General features: G+C 49.7%; 1 long non-coding RNA gene across 1 annotated transcript in view; it reads right to left on the bottom strand.

Moving 5' to 3' along the window:
* Nucleotides 1-5,456, bottom strand: part of LOC128093874 (uncharacterized) — a 52,800-nt gene extending 47,344 nt beyond the window's left edge. Inside the window, exon 1 of the long non-coding RNA XR_008212787.1 lies at nt 5,307-5,456. This is a non-coding gene — a long non-coding RNA (uncharacterized LOC128093874). The remainder of the gene's footprint in view (nt 1-5,306) is intronic.
* Nucleotides 5,457-21,540: the final 16,084 nt, after the last annotated feature.

Here is a 21,540-nt window from a genome sequence, read left to right as displayed (position 1 = left end):
CAGGTCTGTTTCACACATCTGTTACTGAAGTGGGGGCCCTTCTGTGGGCATGGAGTTACACTTAGGGTCGAAAGCATGAGGTGGTTTCTCTCATTGCTAGGACAAAACACCTGGCAAGAGGCAGCTTAAAGAAGCCAGTTCAGTCAGCTCACAGCCTCAGGGTACAGTCCATCACCATGGGGCAGGCGTGACATCACCATGGGGCAAGAGCTTGAAGCAGCTGGTTTCATCAGACCATAGTCAGGAAGCCGAGGGAGATGAACGCTGCAGCTCAGCCCATTTTCTTAAAAAAAAAAAAAAAAGGGGGGGGTGTGGAAAAGATGGCTCAGCAATTAAGGGCACTAGCTGCTCCTCCAGAGGACCAGGGTTTGATTCCCAGCATTCGTACGACAGCTCACAACCATTTGTAACTCCAGTTCCAGGGGATCCAACGAAATGCCCTCTTTGGATGCCATAGTCTGATTTCAGACATAAAATAAAATGAATATATCTAACTTTTAAAATTTTTTAAATAAATAGATGAAATTATTTTGCATGTGTGTGCTACTGGGGTATGTGTGTGTGCACCATGGCATGTGTGTAGAGGTCAGAGAAGAAACTCAGCTGTTGGTCCTCACTTTCCACCTTGTTGAAGCAGGGTCTCTTGTTCACCAGTGCATGTCCCAGGCTAGCCAGCCTGCAGGCTTCCAGGCTTCCCATTCCGCCATAGGAGTGCTGAGATTACAGATGTGTGCAGCCTTGTCCTGCTTCGGGGACTCACACTTGAGTGGCAAGCCCTTTACCCACTGAGCCACCTCCCAAACTGGCTTTCTCCTTCTAATTCCACCAAGCTGAGGGGGAGGGCAAAGTCACACATAGTCAATTGCCCTTGAAAGCCAGCTCTGGAAGATGTACTTTAGAAATTCTCGGCTCCCAGAGTCATCACAGCTAGACCGATCGCCCAGGCTGCACTTGACTCCCACTGAGGCTGGATGTGTGGGAAAATGCAGTCTGGAAGTTCTAAGTCCTAGCTGACTCTTAGTGGTTGAGACTCCAGCCTTGGGGTCACTTCTTCAGCTGCATCCAGGAGGAGCGTCTCCCACCCAATCCAGGACTGGTGCCCAGCTATGGGATCTCAGCAATATGCAAATGATTCCCTGCAGTTTGACAAGTGCATCCAATACAATCTGCATGTGCTAAATATGCATTTCATTCAAGTTGCCTCTAGGGAAAGAGTCTTCTCTTTGGGGTGAAATAAAACACTGAAGGTCTAGGGATGCAGTTCAGTAGGCAGAGAACTTGCCTTGCATACACCAAGCCCTGGGTTTGATCCCCAGCACCACATAAACCAGGTGTGGTAGCACATCCCTGTAATCCCAGCACTCAGGAGGTGGGGGCTGAATGATCAATAGTTCAAGGTCATCCTCAACTTCAAAGCAAGTTTTATGGCTAGCCTGGTGGATCTAAACATTTGAAAAAGCCAGGCATGGTGGCACATGTCTTTAATCCCAACACTTAGAAGGCAGAGGCAGGTGGATATCTGTGTGCTAGAGCCCAGCCTGGTCTATATTGCAGTTTACAGGCCAGCCAGGGCTATATAGTGAGGTGACATCTAAAAATAAATAAATAGGTTAAAAGGAGGAAAAGGGGCTGGGGATGGCTCAGTGGTAAAGCTCATGCTATAGAGTGTTAGGTCCAGGTTACAGGGTCCCAGAACGCACAGGAAAGCCAGATGGGCATAGCGACCACCTGTAATGCCAGCACGTGGGAGGTGGAGACAAGAAATGCTCAGAGCAAGCTGGCTGAGGAGACCAGCCAGAGCAGCAAACTTTTGGGTCAGAGACAGACCTACTTCAATATGGGAAGTAGACAGGAATGGAAGACTGACATCAGAGTTGAGCCTCTACTCACAGGAGAAAACACATACATACACATATATACACACATACACACATATACACACACATACACACACACACACACACACACACACACACACACACACACACACACACACCACCACCACCACCACCACCACCACCACCACCACCACCACTTAAGAAGAAGAACCACTAATGCATAATGGCTGCTTCTTCCGGATAAATGCGTTTCTCTGCTTCGTACATACAGATCCACTGTCTTCCCACACTATCCTCTGAGATAGTGTGCAGTCCACAGGAGATGGAGGCACAGAGAGGTTAAAATGTGTTCAAAGTCACACAGCAAGTTGATGGAAGAGGCAGTGGCTTGAACCAAGACAGTCTGATTCTGAGGTACCAAGCTCTGCCACTTGGGAGACAAATTACCACCAGCCCAAAAGCTACAAAAAAAGACACCCTGTGCTGCTGACAGACTCGCCAGGCTCCAGCCGTGCAGCAGACTGAAGGAGAGATGGAAATGACTCGGAAACAGATCTTACAACCAGCATGGAGCTGTGAGAAAGTGCCGGGAAGATTAAGGAAAGCACCAGGCTGACGCAGTTCAGGAGAGGGCTATGTCTCCCAGGCCTGGAAGGCAGGGCCGGGGCATGGAGGAGTCCCTGACAGATGTCACTAGAACAAGAGGAGCTTCTGAGTGGTCACAGGGCAAAACAGGAGACTCAGAAATAATAGGTCTAACGTGAGCCCAAGAGTTAAGGAGAATGACCCAGGCACAGGAATCCAGGCCGGGCAGCGTCAGGAATCACTGTTCCCTGAAGCTCCGTGATTTCTCATGAGTGATTTTGGAGAATAGAGTACACACTCTTAAAAGAACCCAGAGAAATGAGCACAGAGCACTGCTGGGCCCCGAGGGGCAGGTTGACACGGTGTCTTAAAGTGAGGGTGAAGGGGAGCCTGAGTCCCTAGGCAAATCAACAGAGCACTCTGGAGCCAAGCTAGACACCAGCAGGTGGGTGGCAGCAAGCTTTGACACTGGGTGGAGAGGAGAGCGGATTGGGGGTGGGGCCTGTCAGAAGAGGTCTGCAGCCAAATAGGCCTCCAGCGAGTAGCTGCCTATCACCACTGGAGCCCTACAGTCAGACTCTGTGGGGTTCCCAGTCTGAAACTGTCACGGTCCCATTGGAGACAGAAATCGTGGAAGTTCTCAAAGAGGAAATTTAACAGAAAAAATCATTAGTAAGCCATGGTGACGAGGAGGAAGATACTGGTTACAGAGTAAGACTAAGTCCCCCAAAAATAAAGTCTGGGGTGTAGTTCAGTGGTGGAGTGCTCACCTAGCATATGAGAGAACCTGGGTTTGATCCCCAGAGCTACAAAAGAAAGGGGGTCACCAGGCATGGTGGCTCATGCCTTTAATCCCAGCAATGGGGGCGGGGGCAGGTGGATCTCTGTGAGTTCAAGGCCAGCCTGGTCTACAGAGTGAGATTCAGGACAACCAGGGCTACACAGAGAAACCCTGTCTCAAAAAAACAGAAGAAAGAGGAGGAGGAGAAGGACGGAAGGAAGGAAGGAAGGAAGGAAGGAAGGAAGGAAGGAAGGAAGGAAAAAAAGAGAGAGGAAAGGAAAGGAAAGGAAAAGAAAAGAAGAGAAAAAAGAAAAGAGAAAGGGGGTAGGGAGAATGGTTGGGAAGCAAAGAGAACGCAAACCTATCTGACTATGGCATCCAGAAGTGTGGTCTTTGTTGTGTGCATGGTGGTGGTAGCGGGGGTGTCAGGACTAGATAATTCCATCAGGTAGAGTCCCTGACTGAATTCTGAAGGGAAGGCTGAGCATAGTAGCATAAAATATAATCCAAACTCTCAGGTGGTAGAGACAATAAGATCATGAATTCAAAGTCAGCTTCAGCTACATAGTGAGTCCAAGGTCAGCCTTGGATACAAGACCTGTCTTAGGGTTTCTATTGCTGTGAAGAGAGACACCATGACCACTGAAACGCTTGTAAATGGGTCTGGCTTACAGTTCAGAGGTCTAGTCCATTGTGATCATGACAGGAAGCATGCAGGCAGACATGGTGCTGGAGAGGTAGCTGAGAGTTCTACATCTGGATCAGCAGGCAGCAGGAAGAGAGAGCGACACTGGGCCTGGCTGGAGTGTCTGACCCCAACCCCAGTGACACACTTCCTCCAACAAGGCCACCCCCACTCCAGCAAGGCCACACCTCCTATAAGTGCCACTCCCTGTGAGCCTCTGGGGCCATTTTTCACTCAAACCACCACTGACCCTATTTCAAAAAAAATCAAAACAATGAGCTGGAGAGATAGCTCAGTCACTAAGACCACTGGCTCGGCTCTGTCGGGTGTTCTGTGTGGGTCGGTGGAAGAAAGAGGGTCACTCCAAGATGGATTTTAGGCTCTCAGCAGCAGGGAGGTCCAGCCTCTGATGGATGGAACCTTGAACAGCTGTGCAAAGGCATGCTTATTGTTACACAAAGGTTGTTTTTGGGGTAAAACAAGTTCCTCATACCAAAGCCCTGATCTAATCTATCCGTTTTTCTGAAGGAAATCATCACACCCCTGCAACCTTAGTCCTTATCATGTCCTGTTTGCAGTGGCCAGTAACACAAGAGCTCCGGGTGTGCCAGGATAGTCTTGTGACCAAAGTCACGCAAGGCCTGTAAAGCTGCTTCAGAAACACAACTCTACAGATAACAAAACAACCACTGTTTTCCACAACGATTTCTTCAAGGTCTAAGTACTTCTAGAAAACAACTATTCGTTCGGATGCTTACCACAGACACAGTGAAAAACAACTATTTCATTCTCATGTTTACCCTAGATACAATGATTCTACTAGATTCCCACAACAGGTTCGATTCTCAGCACCCACCTGGCTGCTCATAGCCATCTGAGCTCCAGTTCCGCAGGATCCAATATCCTCCTTTGGCCTCCAAGGGCACCCAGTCACATATAAAGAGACTTATACTCAGGCAAAACACCCCTACACTTAAAAATAAAAATAAATTGGGAAAAAAAAAAGCCAACAAGAAAAAGAAGAGGAGGGGACAGCCAGAGTAGACACACTAGAGGTGACCTGACACTCAGACCTGCCCCTCTGCGTGCAGCCCAGGGTGGCCTCTAACTCTCTATGTAGCGGAAGATGATATTTAGCTCTTGACTGTCCTGCTCTACCCTCCATATGCTGGGATTACAGGTGTGCACCCCATACCCTGTCTATGTGGTGCTAGGGATCAACCCAGGGCCTCGGGCATGCTGGGCCAGCACTCTCAAAACTGAGCTATACCCCCAATCTAATGTGTTCTTTATAATTTACCCAACCTCAAATATTTTGTTATAGTTATGAAGAATGGACCAAAACACCACGGAACTGAAAAGGCACAGAAGAGACATGGAACTCATCAAGGATGATTTTTCTGGATGCAGCACCCACCTCCGAGGCTGAGTGGATGAACAAGGGCTTGCGATTACTGAAATCAGGACGCGTGGGCCACTGCCATCGTGTGAGAGACTCTCCGGGAGTCTGCGGGAATCCATCTGCCTGCCGGCAAAGCTGCAGCTCCAGCAACCAAGGCAGGAAGGAAACACTGTGTGGGTGACGCCACATGAAGCCGTGTGGTGATGCCCACAGAAGCAGACAGGAAGGAGCAAGTCCCTCTTCCCTCCCACAGACACACAGCTGCTCCAAACTCCCCCATCGCTGAAGCCCAGTGGGGGCAGAACAGAAACATGGCTGAAGAGACTGCTCAGCAGGTAAAGACTGCAGAGTCTGCTCTATCCCTGGGACCCACACAGTAGAAGAAGAGATCCAAGTCCTGCGTTGACCTCTGACCTCCACACTAGTACACACACACACACACACACACACACACACACACACACACATACACACACGCTCACACATATAAAAGTAATTAAAACAAGTTTTAAATTTTTATTTTTGTTTACGTGTATTTCTGTGTGCCAGCCTATCTGTTTGTGTCCCATGTCACACAGGTGTCCATGGAGACCAACAGAGGGTGCCAGGTATACTAGAACTGGAGTTACAGGTGGTTGTGAGTTGCCATGTGGATGCTGGGAATTGAACCCAGGTCTTCTGCAAGAGCAGCAAGTGCACTGTGCCTCTGATCCATCTCTCTAGCCCCCAGACACATCCTGCATCCATGGACTCACATCACCCTTCAAATCAGCCTCCTGCCCTAAAGCGGTTGCCCCGGCTCTGCTGAGGCCTCTTGCTCTGAGGGACAGGGTTGTACCAGCCCCTCTACCTCCAAGCTTGGGACAGTGGCAGAGTGTCCGCAACCCCAGACAGACCTCAGAAATTCCTGTGAAACCTGCCTGGCCTGGAACCTGCTATGTAGACCAAAGCCATTTATGCAGTGCTAGCCATTGAACCCAGGACTTAAGGAATTCTCAGTAAGCACTCTTCCAACTAAGCTGCATCCTAACCCAGCTTGTTTTCTTTAAGAAAGGATATCATGTAGCCCAGGCGGGCCTCAAACTAAAGATTATCCACCTCAGCCTCCCTAGTGCTGGGGTCAGGAGTGGCCCTCCATACCTGACCTTTAGAGACTCCTTCGGCTCCACTTGACTCCTTACCATTCAACCTGGATTGTGGGGTCCAGTTCTAATGCACAGCATTGACCACAACCACCACACTGGTGCAGTGAAGATTCACGACCTGAGGTCCCCAAAGACCCAGCACCCCCAGCCCATTACTGTGGAGGCCAGGCTCAAGGAACAATCTTGAAAGAAAATCAGGAAGGACTTGAAATTTCTGAGATCTCCCTGGGGTTCAGGACACTCTGCCATTGTCCCAAGCTTGGAGGTAGAGAGGCTGGTACAACCCTGTCCCTCAGAGCAAGAGGCCTCAGCAAGCAGAGCCAGGGCAACTGCTTTAAGGCAGGAGGCTGATGTGGAGGGTGAGCTCCTGTCACATGGGGAGTGGGAAATGAACCCCAGGGATACTGCATTAAGTGAAATAAGCCAGGTCCAGAAGGAAACACAGCATGGCGTCAGTCATGTGGGGTCTCTGAAACCCTGAGAGAGCTGGAGGATGATCAGAAGTTCAAGGTCACCCTAGGCTACATAGTAAGTCTAAGGCTAGCCTGGGCCCCGTCACAAACAAACACCAGACCATCTCCTTGATGTAGAGAGGACCATGGTTCCCAGACACAGGTAGGGGAAAGGAACTTGGTCAGTGGACCAATGTCACAGTTATGAGCTCAGCCACACTGCAGAGCAACTAGAGTTCACCATGTAACTGGAAGAGAAGAACTTGGTTTGGATTTTAAGGGGGGAGGATTGTTTGTTTGTTTGTTTGTTTTATTAGAGACCTGGGTTCCCTATGTAGCTCAGGCTAGACTGGAATCCCTGAGCTGAAGGAAGCAAGCCATCCTCCAGCCTCAGCCTCAGGAGAGCAGCTGGGAAAGGCATGTATCACTCACTGCCCATGCTGAAGAGATTTCAAATACTTCAGTACGAAGGAGATGAGAGCAGGCAGTGGTGGCGCATGCCTTTAGTCCCAGCACTTGGGAGGCAAAGGCAGGCAGATCTCTGTGAGTTCCAGGACAGCCAGGGCTACACAGAGAAACCCTGTCTCAAGAAACCTAAATAAATAAATAAATAAATAAATAAATAAATAAATAAATAAATAAATAAATAGATGAAACCAAAGGGAGGTGATGTCTAATGGCCCTGGATTGATCTCCACACAAGCTTAAGTGTATAAAGTGGTACACCTGCCTGTAAATTCCTACTGTAACCACAAAGCAAGTAAACAACAACAGGATGGGCTGAGTTCCCAGGCTCAAGGGGAGGAAAGGTGGTCAGCCAGAACTTGAGAGGCAGCATACAAGGGCCCTCAGATCTCCTGACTTGGGTATGAGCCACCTGAGTGGTAAGAACTCCCTGCCCTCAGCCCCCAGTCCTCAGTGGCTTGTTTTGAGGCAGCTGCTGTGAGAGTTACCAGAGGCTCCATTAAGCTCAAAGGAGTATCACCTGCCAGGCTGCCTGTATAGTCATTGTCCTGCTTTTTGCTTGCACGAGGTCCCTCTTCTCTCCTGGGGGGGGAGGGGGGGCAGTCACCTCCAGAGCCCTCTTGCTCTCTGGATCCAATTCCTAGCCAGGGGAGACCGCCCCGGGCAAATTGCTGCTGTCAATTAGATTGCCAGCATGTCTGCCCTGCAAATTAATGATTTCATTCATCAGCTCATAAATCACCTCCTGCCAGAAGCCTGGCCTGGTCCCAGGAGAATGTCCAGGCTCAGAACAGACTAAAAGCAGATCAGCATTCCCAAACTATGTTCCAGGGAACCTGCCCCTCCCCAAAAGGTGTCCAGGGCAAGCCTGAGTCAAACAGATATCACCATGCAGGATTTGACAGTCTTGACCATACTTGAGGGGCTCTGTGACTTTCTGGGGACTTTTCATGGAGGGCTGACCACGAGATCTCAATAGAAAATCCTACCATTCCAAGGAGCAGTTTGCAAATGTTTAGGGAGCTGGGCTTGGGGGTGAACAGCTTGGCATTATGAACAGGAGGATTGGGAATTCAGGGTCTGCCTGTGCTATGAGACCATGTCTCAAAACAAATGTGCTGGAGAGATGGCTTAGCAGTGAAGAGCATTTGTTGCTCTTGAAGAAGACAGGGGTTTGGTTCCCAGCACCCACGGGGTGGCCACTCACAAGCATCTGTAACTCCAGCTCCAGGAAGTCTGATGCCCTCTTCTGGCCTCTGTGGGGTACTGCACACACATGGTGCACATAAAATCAGGCAAATTCACACCCATAAAATAAAATTTAAAAAAGCTAAATAAATAAACAAAAATACTGTGACAGAACAGCTCCCACACTGACTGAAAAACAGACCTTGCCCCCCAAGAAACACTCACCCATCTCCTGTCTGTCCTGGACAAGGTGAGGGTTAAGCATGGAATGTTAGAGCACACTGAGCCAAGAGCTGACCCGCTGTTGCCTCCTCCTAGGGACCATCCTTTAGTACCCGTTAGCTGCAGTGAGGTGACTGCCCCACAGTCACAGCTGCCAGGGTGTCTCTCTCCTTAGAGTCAACTGTGCTTTCCACCCCGTCCTGTCCCCTACAGGCCAAGGGCCCACTAAGTCCCAGGGGCATCCCAGAAGCTTCCCCAGGCCCAATATCGTATCTGAAGATCAGGACGGGCCAGGAGCACAGGCACACTCCATGGCCCCTTTGCCTGGTGCCCCCAGCCTCCCTGCCAGGATACTACCGTGTCTGCCCCAGCCAGGCCCAGCCTCCTTCCCTGGCCCACTCCCTCTGCCAGTGGTACATGTCTGCCCACATGGAGTGATTTCTTCTAAGGTTTTTCTTGAGATGGGTTCTCACGTGACCTAGGTTGGCCTCAAACTTGACTCACAGCTAAAGATGAGGGACACATGGGAGTCAAGTGTGTAACAGTGGGTGCTGTGTCACCAGGAGGAAGCCCAAGAAGGATACTAGATTACTGAACTTCTGATTCTCTGCCTCCACCTCCTGAGCACTGGGATTACAGGCATGAGCCACCAACACCTATTTAGTGAAGACAATTTCTAGTATGAAGCCCTTTGATAATCAAGCATCATCATATGAATGGGTGACAGGCCCTGTACCCTCAGTCCCAGCCCCCACCCCCGAGCATCATACATCAGAACAATGGAAGCTGCAAACACAGCCAAGCAGTCAGGTGCCTCCTGCCCCTGTGAGCCTGAGACACAGGACGGAGGGATCCAGATCTGTGAGACCAGTTAAGTGCCCAATGAGGCGAGGAAAGGAGATGCTGAAGGAAGGGAGCCACTACCGGCTCTGGTTAAATCCAGCAGCCTAGCATGTGTGAGGCTCTGGGTTCCTCCACCAGAACTACAAAATAAGCAGAAACACATAAATGTGGCAGTCAGCTGTGTGGGCGGGATTTGGGGGCTTCCCTGTCTGTCATCCCAGCCTCGACCGGCCGCCGCCGACGAGATATTCCTAGAATGCAGTCCCTGGTGGTCATAGGTTGGCTGTCTACATACAGGAAAAGGGATTTGAATCTGCACCAGTCACTCATACTTCCCAGCAGCCCTGCCCGAAGTGTGACCTAGAAGGCCCTAGAGGGAGTGAGCGGGTGGGAAAAGAAAACTGGGAATTTATGAGAAAATGCCCTGAGTTCTGTCCCGACAGTAAATAACTAACGGAAAAGACTGTAAGTGCAAGAGAGAGATGGACGAGGAAATGGCCATGGAAACAGGAACCTCAGGCCAAGGAGCAGCCACTAAGGGCCAGCGCCAGCTCATGCCTTTGCTCCCTTTGAACGGTCTGATCAACCTTTCTTCCCCACAGTCACGGGGGTATCAGACATTAAAGACCCAGGACCCTCCACCAGGCCCATCCTGGATGCCCTGGCTGAGGGGCTGAATCCCAGTCCCAGTCAGGTGGCCTTGCCTGTGATCTCAGCACCCGGGAAGCTGAAGCAGGAGGATTGCGGTTAGTTTGAGGCCAACCTGGACTGTGCATAGCAAGATCTTACCCTCAGCCCATCCCCCAAAAACAGAGAGAGCGGAAGAAGGAGGAAAAGAAGAGGAAGGAGGCAAGGGAAGGGAAGGAGCCAGGAAAGGAGGCATAACTGTAGCAAACACCTGTAACCCAGCACTTGGGAAACAGAGCCAGGCCAGTCTGGTCAGGATGAAGCCCTATCTCAGAAAGAAACAAAGAAAAGAAGACAAGAGAGAGAGAGACGGGGGAGGGGGGGGGACAGAAAAAAGATGTGTGTGTGTGTGTCTTTAACTCCATTGATATGATCACATATTCAATTACGGAATACACTGAGGAGCTGCGGCACCTCAGGGACCCACACACCTGTGGCAAACCCATCTTTTTTGTTGACTGGAGACGGTGCAATGTGTCAGCTGCTCCCAAAAGAGCGAGTGTCCGATTAAAGGCTGCACCTGCCTACAAACTAGACAGACAAAGGTAACCGTGGCTGGAGCAGGATGGAGGTTACATTTGTCTGTCATATAAAAAAGAAATTCAGGGGCTTCAGAGACGGCTCAGCTCCTAAGAGCACTCGGTGCTCTTGTAGAGAACCTGAGCTCTGTTCCCAGCACCCATGTTAGGGGGGCCACAACCATCTCAGCGGAGCAGACGCCCTCTTCTGGCCTCCACAGGCATATGCACAATGAACACACACATTTTTTTTTTTTAATTATTAAATTTTTTAAAAAGTCTCAAAGTCCTGGTGTAGGGTTGAGATCGAAGCAAGGCCGTCCGCAGTATATCCGGGTCCCCCTCTCCGTCATCATCCACACAAGGTCCCCATCCTTCAGGTCACCTTCTGATTCCAAGCACCACGTATCACATCCACACGCCTGGCAGTGGAGGGCGAGCAGGAACAAGCTAACACCCCCACAACACCCCCCACTCCCAACGCAATGCCTTCCTGCTGGGTCAGCCTTCTCTGCCGAGTCCTCCAGCCACGGCCCTCCGAGCCCTTCTTCTGAGAGGGCAGGGAAGGGTATTGTTCGAAATTCACGGATCAGCTCAGCTCTCTGGTGCTAAGACCAAGGGTGTGGCTACTGGGTGTGCCAAGAGCAACTCCCCCCTACACCCCCCCCCCCCCCCCACGTAATCCTAATTGTTGAATGAAAGACAGGCCTGAGAGCTTCGCTGATGCTGTGGGGCCTCAGCAGAAGGATGCAGCCTGGAAACTGCCGCAAAGCTTGGAAGACTCGGTCTCCTTCCTGGGATTTGCTGCAACAGGCCCTCCGCCACCACCGCCACCCTCAGACCCACCGCCACCACCATCAGACCCACCACCGCCACCCTCAGGCCCACCGCCGCCACCATCAGACCCACCACCGCCACCCTCAGGCCCACCACCGCCACCATCAGACCCACCGACACCACCGACACCCTCAGACCCACCACCGCCACCCTCAGGCCCACCACCGCCACCCGCAGGCCCACCACCGCCACCCTCAGGCCCACCGCCACCACTGCCACCTGCAGACCCACCACCGCCACCATCAGACCCACCGCCACCACCACCACCATCAGACCCACCACCGCCACCCGCAGGCCCACCACCGCCACCCGCAGGCCCACCACCACCACCATCAGGCCCACCACCGCCACCCTCAGGCCCACTGCCACCACTGCCACCCGCAGGCCCACCACCGCCACCCTCAGGCCCACCGCCATCCTGCACCACCGAGAGGGTGTAAATAAAAACTGCGGAGGAGTTGTATTAGTCTGATCCCCTAAGTGGCTTCACTTATCCCTGTCTTTCAAAAGCAAAGTATTCTGGGAAATCAGGGCAAAGAGATAACAGCTTTTCTTTTCTTTTCTTTCTTTCTTTCTTTTTTCTTCTTTTTCTTTTTTCTTGGCTTTTTGAGACAGAGCTTCTCTGTGTATAGCCTTGGCTGTCCTGGAACTTGCTCTGTAGACCAGGCTGGCCCCAAACTCACAGAGATCTGCCCGCCACAGGAAGGCAGAGGCAGGTGGGTCTCTGTGGATGCTGGGATTAAAGACGTGCACCACCACTGCCTGGCAACACAGACTGCTTTCAATCAAGACAATAATGGAATCCTCTGTGCCTCAGTTTACCAAAAATAGCACTGTAAAGCTGGGCTCTGTGACATCCACCTGTGGTCCTGGCTGCTTGAGGCTGAGACAGAAGGATGGTTTGATCCCAGGAGTTCAAGACCCACTTGGGCGCCATACAATGAGACCCAGGATTAATCAATCAATCAAATTTCTTTCAGAATGATTTCATATAACCAAAGTTGATGGATCCGTATTTCCACACTTTCTCCCTGTGTGATACCATCTAGGCATGCAGGAATGAATTTATTTTCTCTGCCAATTAAAAAATTAAAAGGCAGAAAAAAAAATTGAAAGTCAAAGTTTATTCAAAGGGAAATTTTTTTAAAAGAAAACCCCCAGAGCAGGTATGATGTAAATCTCAGCTGCTGCCTGGAGTGGGAGAACAGAGAAGAGAAAGAGAAAAAAAAAATCTATGCTGCTAGAGTTAAGCCTGGATGGAGGTTGCTTTGGGGCAGACAAGCAACTGTGGAGCAGGGAGAGAATTTAAAGGAAGAGGGAGGGAACCCAGTACTGGAGAAAGCACACTTACATTCTGGTGGTATGTAAAAGAAAGAGACAGGAAAAGGAAGTGTTGCTCCTGAATCAGGAGGGAGAACAGACCCAGTGAACCTCATACCCTTCGTAGGGACTGCAAAAAAAGGCAGTAATTCTAGAGGGAAAGTACAGTATCTCATTAAAGGGATAATTATTCCGCCCATCTCTTAGCATGCCTCAAAGAGGGCTGCCTTCCTCAGAGTAGGCACTAGGCCAGGTGACTGACTGCCCCAACTGGATTAACTATGTTTTAGGTAGCTTGGAATGCTCAGTCTCCACCCAGGCCAGAAATGTCAGGGGCTTTTGCTGTGTCAGCCCCCTCTCTGAAGAGGTAGCCCTAAAATCATCAAGGAGGTGGGCTGAAACTGGGGACTAGCTCTAACCCATTTTCACCATGAAAAATCTCAGGATTTGTTTCTGCAGCTGTTTGCCAGAAGATATAATTGCTGTCTGGGCTGGAATTCTAGTCCACGCCCTGCAGCCTAAGCTCCAGGCAGGAGTGGCCCTTTAGGAAGGTTAAGAAACTGGAGCTTCCTGCTAGCATTCCTGGCCTGGGAACTAGGGAGAGCTCTAGATGCTCCTGGGGGGGCGGGGGGGCTGCTGAAGCTGCCCGTCCAGTTTCCAGTCCTTGTTTACATCTCCTGCTCCTGCTCTGGAAAGAAAGGAAGCTTTAAATGGCATCTATTTGTCTGTTTTGTGTGTGTGCCTGCACTGGAGATTAGAGTTTCCAGAGTCCTTCTCTCCTTCTACGTGTTGGTCCCAGGGATCAAACCCAGGTCATCAGACTTTCTGGCCTTTACCCACTGAGCCACCTTGTTGGCATAAGGAAGTACTTTTTAAACCAATCACTTTCACCTTGGTTTCTTCTTTCCTCAGCTCACTGGGACACTTTGTTGTGGGATGAGGCACCTGAATCTCAAGCCAGTGTGGTGGAGGCAGAGTAGATACCTGTGAGTTCAGGGCTAGCCTGGTCTACATAGCAAGTTCCAAGCTAGCAAGAGCTACATAATGAGATCTTGTCTCAAAAAGATTAAAAAAGAAAAGGAAAGCTGATTAAGGCTGATTAAGGTCTTTAACTGATTAAGGACTTTAATGAATGTATTGTGCTTTCATCCTTTGACACAGATATGCTCAGCTGGTGTCTGCTGGGAACCTGATCTTCCTCTGAATTTTCAGTTCGTTACTCCTCGTCCATCTTTCCTTTGTGGCGTTTGCTTTTTCTCTCTGAAGCAATTTATTCCCCGACCCGGTTCCCAGTTGCTCCAGGACACAATCTTCACATTGTGATCCCCGGCTGCTGATCGGAATGGAAAGCTGAGCTAAGATGAGGGACAGGGCACTGTCACATGCTGACTGATGGGATGCACTTCAACCAGACAGCAAGCCAAGCCAGCAGGTCCGCACTGCTGCAGGGTGCACAGAGCCAGGGCAGGAACTAGACCCACGGTGCAAACGAGCTGAGATGTGTGATAAAGGAAGGTAAATGGCCACAGAATCTTCTGGAAGGCAGGGGTAACTAACTCTGAGAGGCAGGATTAGGCCAGGGTGTGGAGAGGCTCATCTCCTCGGCTGCTTCTGTGTGACTCTGGTGGACAACACGTGCGGTCTCTCTGAGCCTTGTTATCCTCTTCCATGCAGATAGTAACGGCTCCATTTCTGAAGTGCAGTCACCTAGGGTACCATTTGTCTAGTAGCAGTGACGGCAGGAGCTCAGATCTTGCGGCTGGCACCCTGAAACTCAACAGTTGGGCTTGATGGCCTCTCCTGGTGTGACAGGAAGAAATTCCCTGAGAGTGTTTCCTCTTTCTCCACACAACCCCAGAAACTTCCCCTAACTTGGCTTTGCAGACACAAAAATGTCCTGCCTCCATCCAGGGGAGATGAGAGGTGAGGAGCCTGGAGCTGCAGCCCTGCATCTGCAACCCACCCAGGACTGCTGGTGACTGCAAGTCAGATGCCTGCAGCCGCTGCTGCCTCAGGGAAGCTGGGAGAGGCAGGCACCCCTCACTCTGTAGACAGCTTGCTCTCCTGTGACTGGGGCAGGAGGGTGGATGTCTGAGATCCTGGCACAAGGCTGGATGCTGCCATGTGTAAAATTCTGGGAGCTGGGAGTCTTAGCTTATGCATCTAATCCCAGCACTCAAGAAACTGACGAAAGAGGAATGCCATGAATTCTCAGCCAGCTTGGGCTACATAGTAAGTTCTAGACCTATGGAGTACTGGCCTATGGAGCCCTGGCCTATGGAGCCCTGGCCTATGGAGCCCTGGCCTATGGAGCCCTGGCCTATGGAGCCCTGGCCTATGGAGTGCTGACCTATGGAGTGCTGTGTAGCATGCACAAAGCCCTGAGATCAATCCCCAGCATTGCATAAGCCAGGCATGGTGGTGCATGCCTATAACCCCAGCGACAGAAAAGTAGAGACGGTATCTGAAGCCCAAAGTCCTCCTCAGCTACACAGCTACTTCAACACCTGAGCTACCTGAGATCCTGAGGCAAAGCGGGAAGACAAGAGTGGGGGAGGCAAAAAAAAAAAAAAAAAGGAACTTCCATCCCAGGCAGCATGGCCGAGGAGGCCGCCCTAGTGAGTCCCTTCTTGGTCCCCTTAGGGATGATGGGACTGTTCTCTGCCCTGACGGATGCCAGGAATGCTGATTAAGGGCAGAATCACAGCCTGTATTCCAGGGGTCCAGGAACCACAGGCCTCCACCAGAGAACTCAACTCCAACTCCGTGGTGACCTCTTGATTAGTTCTCCGTGGCCTTAGGAATCTTGGGGCTCTCCACAGCCAGTAGGGCCTCAGGAGAAGAAAGAGGGCAGGGAGAGTCCAAAGGTAGAAAGGAGGGCACCCAGGGCCCCAGCCAACACCACAGCAAGCCAGCAAGCTGGTTTCTCCATGGTCTCTGCTTCAGTTCCTGCCCTGGCCTCCCTCAGTGACGGACCACAGGCTGTAAGACGAAATTCTCTTTCTGCCCCAAATTGCTTTTGGTCCTGGTGTTTCTCACAGTGTCCCATGATATACCAGGCTGTATGAGCTCAGAGATCAGTCTGCCGGCCACCCTCCCCTATGAAATTTCCGCTCTCTGAGAAGCCAGCGTGTCCTGTCTCCCACCCTGCCCCGGCAGTCCCGTCTCTGCTGTAACAAGCTGTGTCCTGTGTGCTGTAGGTATTACCTCAGCTTACCCTCACAGCAGCTTCTGCAGAGGCCAGCTCCACTGTTTGAATTTGTCAGTTAAGGTCCTGAGGTACAAGGAGGTTCAGGAATTCGCCCCAGGTCGAACAGCTGAAAACCAGAGAACCTGTTCACACCCAGGCGGAAGGCACCCCCAGGGCTGCACTTTGAAGACTAGATAAGGGTTTCCTTAGCCATCAGGGGAGAGACTCAGACATCCTGCCTCCCCTCTCCTGCTCAGGAAGACCTTCTCCAGACAGAACTGGATCTGAGAGTCACAGTCGCCTCCCAGTCCCTGTGACTGGTAAAGTAGGAGACTAAGAGAGGAACTATGATGTCCCTGTCCCAAGGCCACACGGTGAGCATCTGGTCAGACACGAGACCTGCTGGGCAGCTTCGAGGACACCTGAGCTGTCCACTCTGAGGGACTCTGGGGACAGGTAGGATCTAGACCAGGAAAGGAGCTTCCCCAGGCTTTCAGCCATAAATGTGCCTGGCTACTGACTCAGCTATAGTCAGCTGAGCACCTGGGGAGGGGGGGCAGGCCTGGGAGGGCCACATGTCAGGCTTAAACCCCTAGGGGCCTTCTTGACATTTGTTCACTGAAGTCTTGAATCCCAGAGGGAGGAGATAGAGTGTCGACACCTTGAAGGTCCTAGGGCAGAGGATCCCCGCCTTGCATTACAGCAGTCCGTGGAGCCAGGAGGAACCAGTGCCAAGGGCTAGCAACAGGGGCACCTCTGGGGACTCACCCAAGGGTCCCCTGCATCATGTCATGAAAGGAGCAGACGGGCTTCAGGAGCCAGAACTCAGAGGTGTCAAAAGCACCCAGTGGCCCAGCATGCAGCACCGCCCCCCCTACATTCCCTATTCTCTTCAACCCAGAAAACCCCAGTCACTTTCACACTCCCACCAAGTTTTCCAAGAGAGGAGAGTGGTCTGCCTGGGAGGCAGGGAGAGGAGCCTGGAACTGCAGCCTGGCATCTGCAATCTTCATGAGACCAGCCCCACATGGCCTTCTTCTCCTTCCCTGACCCAGACTGTTGGTAACAGCTTTGCAGAGATGTTTGTCATGGAGCCAGCCAGGCACCTGTGGCCTACATGCCTGGGGCTCCCCCACGGCCTAACCTCCCACTCCCTATCCCCCCCACAGCCTAACCTCCCACTCCCTATGCCCCCACACACCTGCCTTCTTCTTTCAGCACTCCAGGCTCCCATTGGGCCCTAGGTGTGTCCTGCTCCCAGCAGCTCCAGGCCCTTACAGGCGGCTCACCTCTGCAGTCACCAAGCTGGGCCCCTAGCATCTCAAGTCCCTATGACCACAAAGTTCCCACCTCCAGCCTGGCACTGGGGGAAATCTGGAAAAATAAAGGATACTCCAGGGGGTACCCAATGACAACGGTGTTACCCCACCTACCATGACTTTATGTGTTGCCCCAAGGGTCCTGGACAAGGAAAGAGGGACACCAGCTTGACTGACACAAAAACAGGATCCAGGGGCTGAAGGTAGCTCAGCAGTTAAGAGTCCATACTGCTCATGTGCACACACCTTCACACAGACACACCTCATTAAAATAAAAATAAAGCTGGTGTTGTGGCTCATGTCTTTAATTCTAGCACTCAGGAGGCAGAGGTAGGAGGATCTCCATGAGTTAGAGGCCAGCCTGGTCTACAGAATGAGTTCAGGACAGCCAGGGCTACATAGTGAGACCCTGTTTCATAGTTTTTTTATGTTGTGATAAAACACCATGACCCAGACAAACTATATAAGAAAATGTTTATTGGGGCTTATGGTTCCAGAGGGTCAGAGTCCACGACTGCAGAGGGAAGGTGAACAGCCAGGAGCAGGAGTCCAGGTCCACTCACATCTTGAATTGCAAGCAGGAGGTAAAGAGTGAACTGGGAATGGTGAGAATCTTTAAAACCTCAAAGCCCACTCCAGTGACATACTTCCTCGAGCAGGGACTTAGCTCCCAAATATCGTCACCAACAACTGGGACCAAGTGTTCAAATGCCCAGGATTATGTAGGACATTTAACCACCAAGCCTTGTCACAAAAAAGGGAAAAGGGTTTAGAGGTGTCTGAGAGGTGGCTTAGTCATTAAGAACACTGAATGCTCTTCTAGAGGACTCAGGTTCAATTCCAGCACCCACACAGCGGCTCACAGCCATCAGTAACTCCAGTTCCAGGGGATCCAGCGCCCTCTCCTGGCCTCCATGGGCACTGCACGCACGTGGTACACAGACACACAAGCAGGCAAAACACCCATACATGTGAAATAAAATTTTAATTTTGGGGGATGGTGGGGGCTTGAGACATGGTACTGTAGTTACTGTTCTAATATGAAGAGACACCCTGACCAAGGCAGCTTATAAAAGAAAGCATTTGATTGGGGCTTACAATGTCAGAGGGTGGGTTAGTTCATCACCATCAGCAGCAGGCAGGAGGCGTGGAGCTGGAGCAGTAGCTGAGAGCTTACCCCCTTATCAGAAGGTAGAAACCAAAGAGAGACTGGGCATGGAGTGGGGTTTTGAAACCTCAAAGCCCATCCTAGGGACATACCTTCCCCAACAAGGCCAAACCTTCTAATCCTTCCCAAAGGTTCCACCAGCTGTGGACTAAACATTCAAATATATGCGGCTTTGGGGGCCCTGCATCTTTCAAAACACCCATCATTTCTCTACACAGTCCTGGCTGTCCTGAACTTGCTATGTAGAACAGACTGGCCTTGAACTCACAGAGATCTTCCTATCTCTGCCTTCTGAGTGCTGAGATTAGAGGTCTGTTCAACTATGCCTAGCTATATATATATATATATATATATATATATATATATATATATATATATATATATATATATATATATATATTTAAACAAACATAAAAGCTGGGCTGATATTTTTCCGTTGTCTTAGCGGCTGCATATGAATCTACTAATATCTTAACTATTGTCTGCGGCCCCACAGCCCCAGTGTCAGTGCCCCACCAGCCACTCAGGCTGTGGCCTGGAGGGACTTCTGGTCCCACAGGCCTGGCAGACATGCGGGTTTAAACTAAGTCTCTGTCATTCTATTTACCAACAAAGACTCAGAAGTCAGATGCTGGGTGAAAACCTGCTGGATCAGAGAGGCAGAGAAGCAACCAGCTGACCTTCCTTTTTGGCTGGAGACCCAGCAAGAGATGCGTTTCTCCACTCATTCCAAACCAAAAGACGTGTGGGACTCCAAGTCCCTCTCTACTCCTTCCTGTGTGTCTCTATCCATATTCCTGACTCATCCAGACTACCTATGGCTAATTCCATTCAACTTGTTGCTGGCTTCTCCCCCAGAATCAAGGCTGATTTTATTTAATTAGCACAAATGCAAAGTCAGGGTTCACAATGTGATCAAATATCCCACAACATTTCCCCCTTTTGTCTAAATAAAAAGGAAAGACTTTAACTCTAACACAGTGAAACTACATACAATAAGAACAATTATCGAGTAAGAATTACATTCACAATGTCCAGTCCTTTTATATTTGGCAAATTTAGAGAAAATACTCTATTATCTATCCTGCCTTAGTGAGTCCAAAGTTTTATACCTAAACAACTTTCTATCATAACTGGTTCCTTTTTATTTATTTATTTATCTATCTTTTTTTTTTATCCTGGTGTGATTAGACTCCGGACAACCTGGGAATTGAACCTGGTTCCTCTGGAACATCAGTCAGTGCTCTTAACTGCTGAGCCATCTCTCTCCTTCTATCATAACTTGTATTACCAGCCTAAAACTATCCTTTTAGCCCTGAAAACATTTTCTTAGATAAACAACCTAAGCTTTTATGTCTCTCAACCTTTATAAACTTTACATCTCTTTTGTAAGTTTTTTAAATTGGTAACAAAGAAAATGGTAAAACTATAACTGTCTAGTCGTCAATCCCCATCAGAGACCTGAGAAGGATAAACTATTACCTGAGTAAATAGGATGTGCAGCACAAACAACTTCCAAAACTATAGAAATGACAGAGACAGCTGGCTGCCTGAAAGGTCACCCAAGTTTTCTCAGCAATGTTGAGGCATCGTCTTTGGCCTACAGGCCTAGAACATCTGACAGACTTTTCTGTGAAGCAGGAGTTTTGAAGGACTGGCCTACCTTGTCTTGGCAAAGTTTGGCAGTTAAATTCCTTTGTGTCTTGCTTGTCCAATTTGGATAGTACCCTGTCAGCAGTCAAGGCAAGGACAGTTTCTTGCCCAGTGGCTAACTTTGCCACAAGAAAAGCAAACTCCATATGAAGATTCTTTGACGCCCATCATCTTTTTTGAAGTAGATTGGTGCTGCCAAGAGCAATGTGTCCCTCTGTCATGAAAAGCCTTATGTTATGAAAACATCTTAAATGCCATAATCCGTAGATCTCTGAAGTGTTTGAAGACCACCTGTCTATCTAAAATATATGTTTAACCTTAAAAACATATCTAACATGACTACAAGTTTGATTACTATATGTGACTAACTACTAACCTACATTTCTTAATTATCCTAAGTAGTTTATAATAATAGTTTTCAAGGACTAGAACCTTACATTACATTTTTAAAAGAACTGCGTAAGTACAACATCTTAAACAAGAGTAGAAACATATATACAGTATGTTGTAACAAAAATAACCTTAAATTTGTATCAATATACAAAAATCCATGCCAATGTAAACTATTTGAGACTAGTAGTTGCTTTTTAGTCTAAAAGTAGATCCAATAATCTCCCCTTTCATCCTATCATATTCCCATATCCTCCATTTTTTTTTCTTTTCAGAAAGAGATCCCTGAATCTAACCTCCTCTGCTTAATTTCCTCCCTGACCATGACCAATCACAACTTGCAACAACCCCCTTATACAATGACAAATATTCATAACCCACTGAATGACCAAAAACCAACCACCCTATCTTTTGGGAAGGTGGGCATCGTGTTCTCAAAATTACTTTCTGTTGTCTGGGGATGATGGCATCTCTAGGGGACCCTAACAAAATGGTCAAGTCCTGGGAGAGCTAGCTGTATCATTTGTTGTCCAGTCTCTGTGTGATGGGAAAGTGTGGGGCTTATCGCAAATCCTGGCTGCAGGAGTCTGTGAGGCTGGACCATCTTAGCTAGCAGCTTTGAAGTTGTCCTGAGCAGTTTGTAGTCCTAAACTGGCTTTGGGTGGTGGTTGTCAGCTTGATGGTATTATCACAGTCAAGGTGGAATTGTCATTGTAGGGCTCCATCATCTTTTTAGAGACTTCAAAGGTTGCTGCTAGGAATGGTCACAGTTCACTGCAGAAAACTTAAACATTTTAAATGCCATATACAGCAGATCTCTAAGAAGTTAGAGGGACACAATCTATTAAGTAC

The sequence above is a fragment of the Peromyscus californicus genome, unplaced genomic scaffold (genome assembly GCF_007827085.1).
Source record: "Peromyscus californicus insignis strain IS unplaced genomic scaffold, ASM782708v3 Scaffold_4__1_contigs__length_199733344, whole genome shotgun sequence".
Taxonomy (NCBI): Eukaryota; Metazoa; Chordata; class Mammalia; order Rodentia; family Cricetidae; genus Peromyscus; species Peromyscus californicus.
This window is presented reverse-complemented; position numbering and strand designations above follow the sequence as displayed.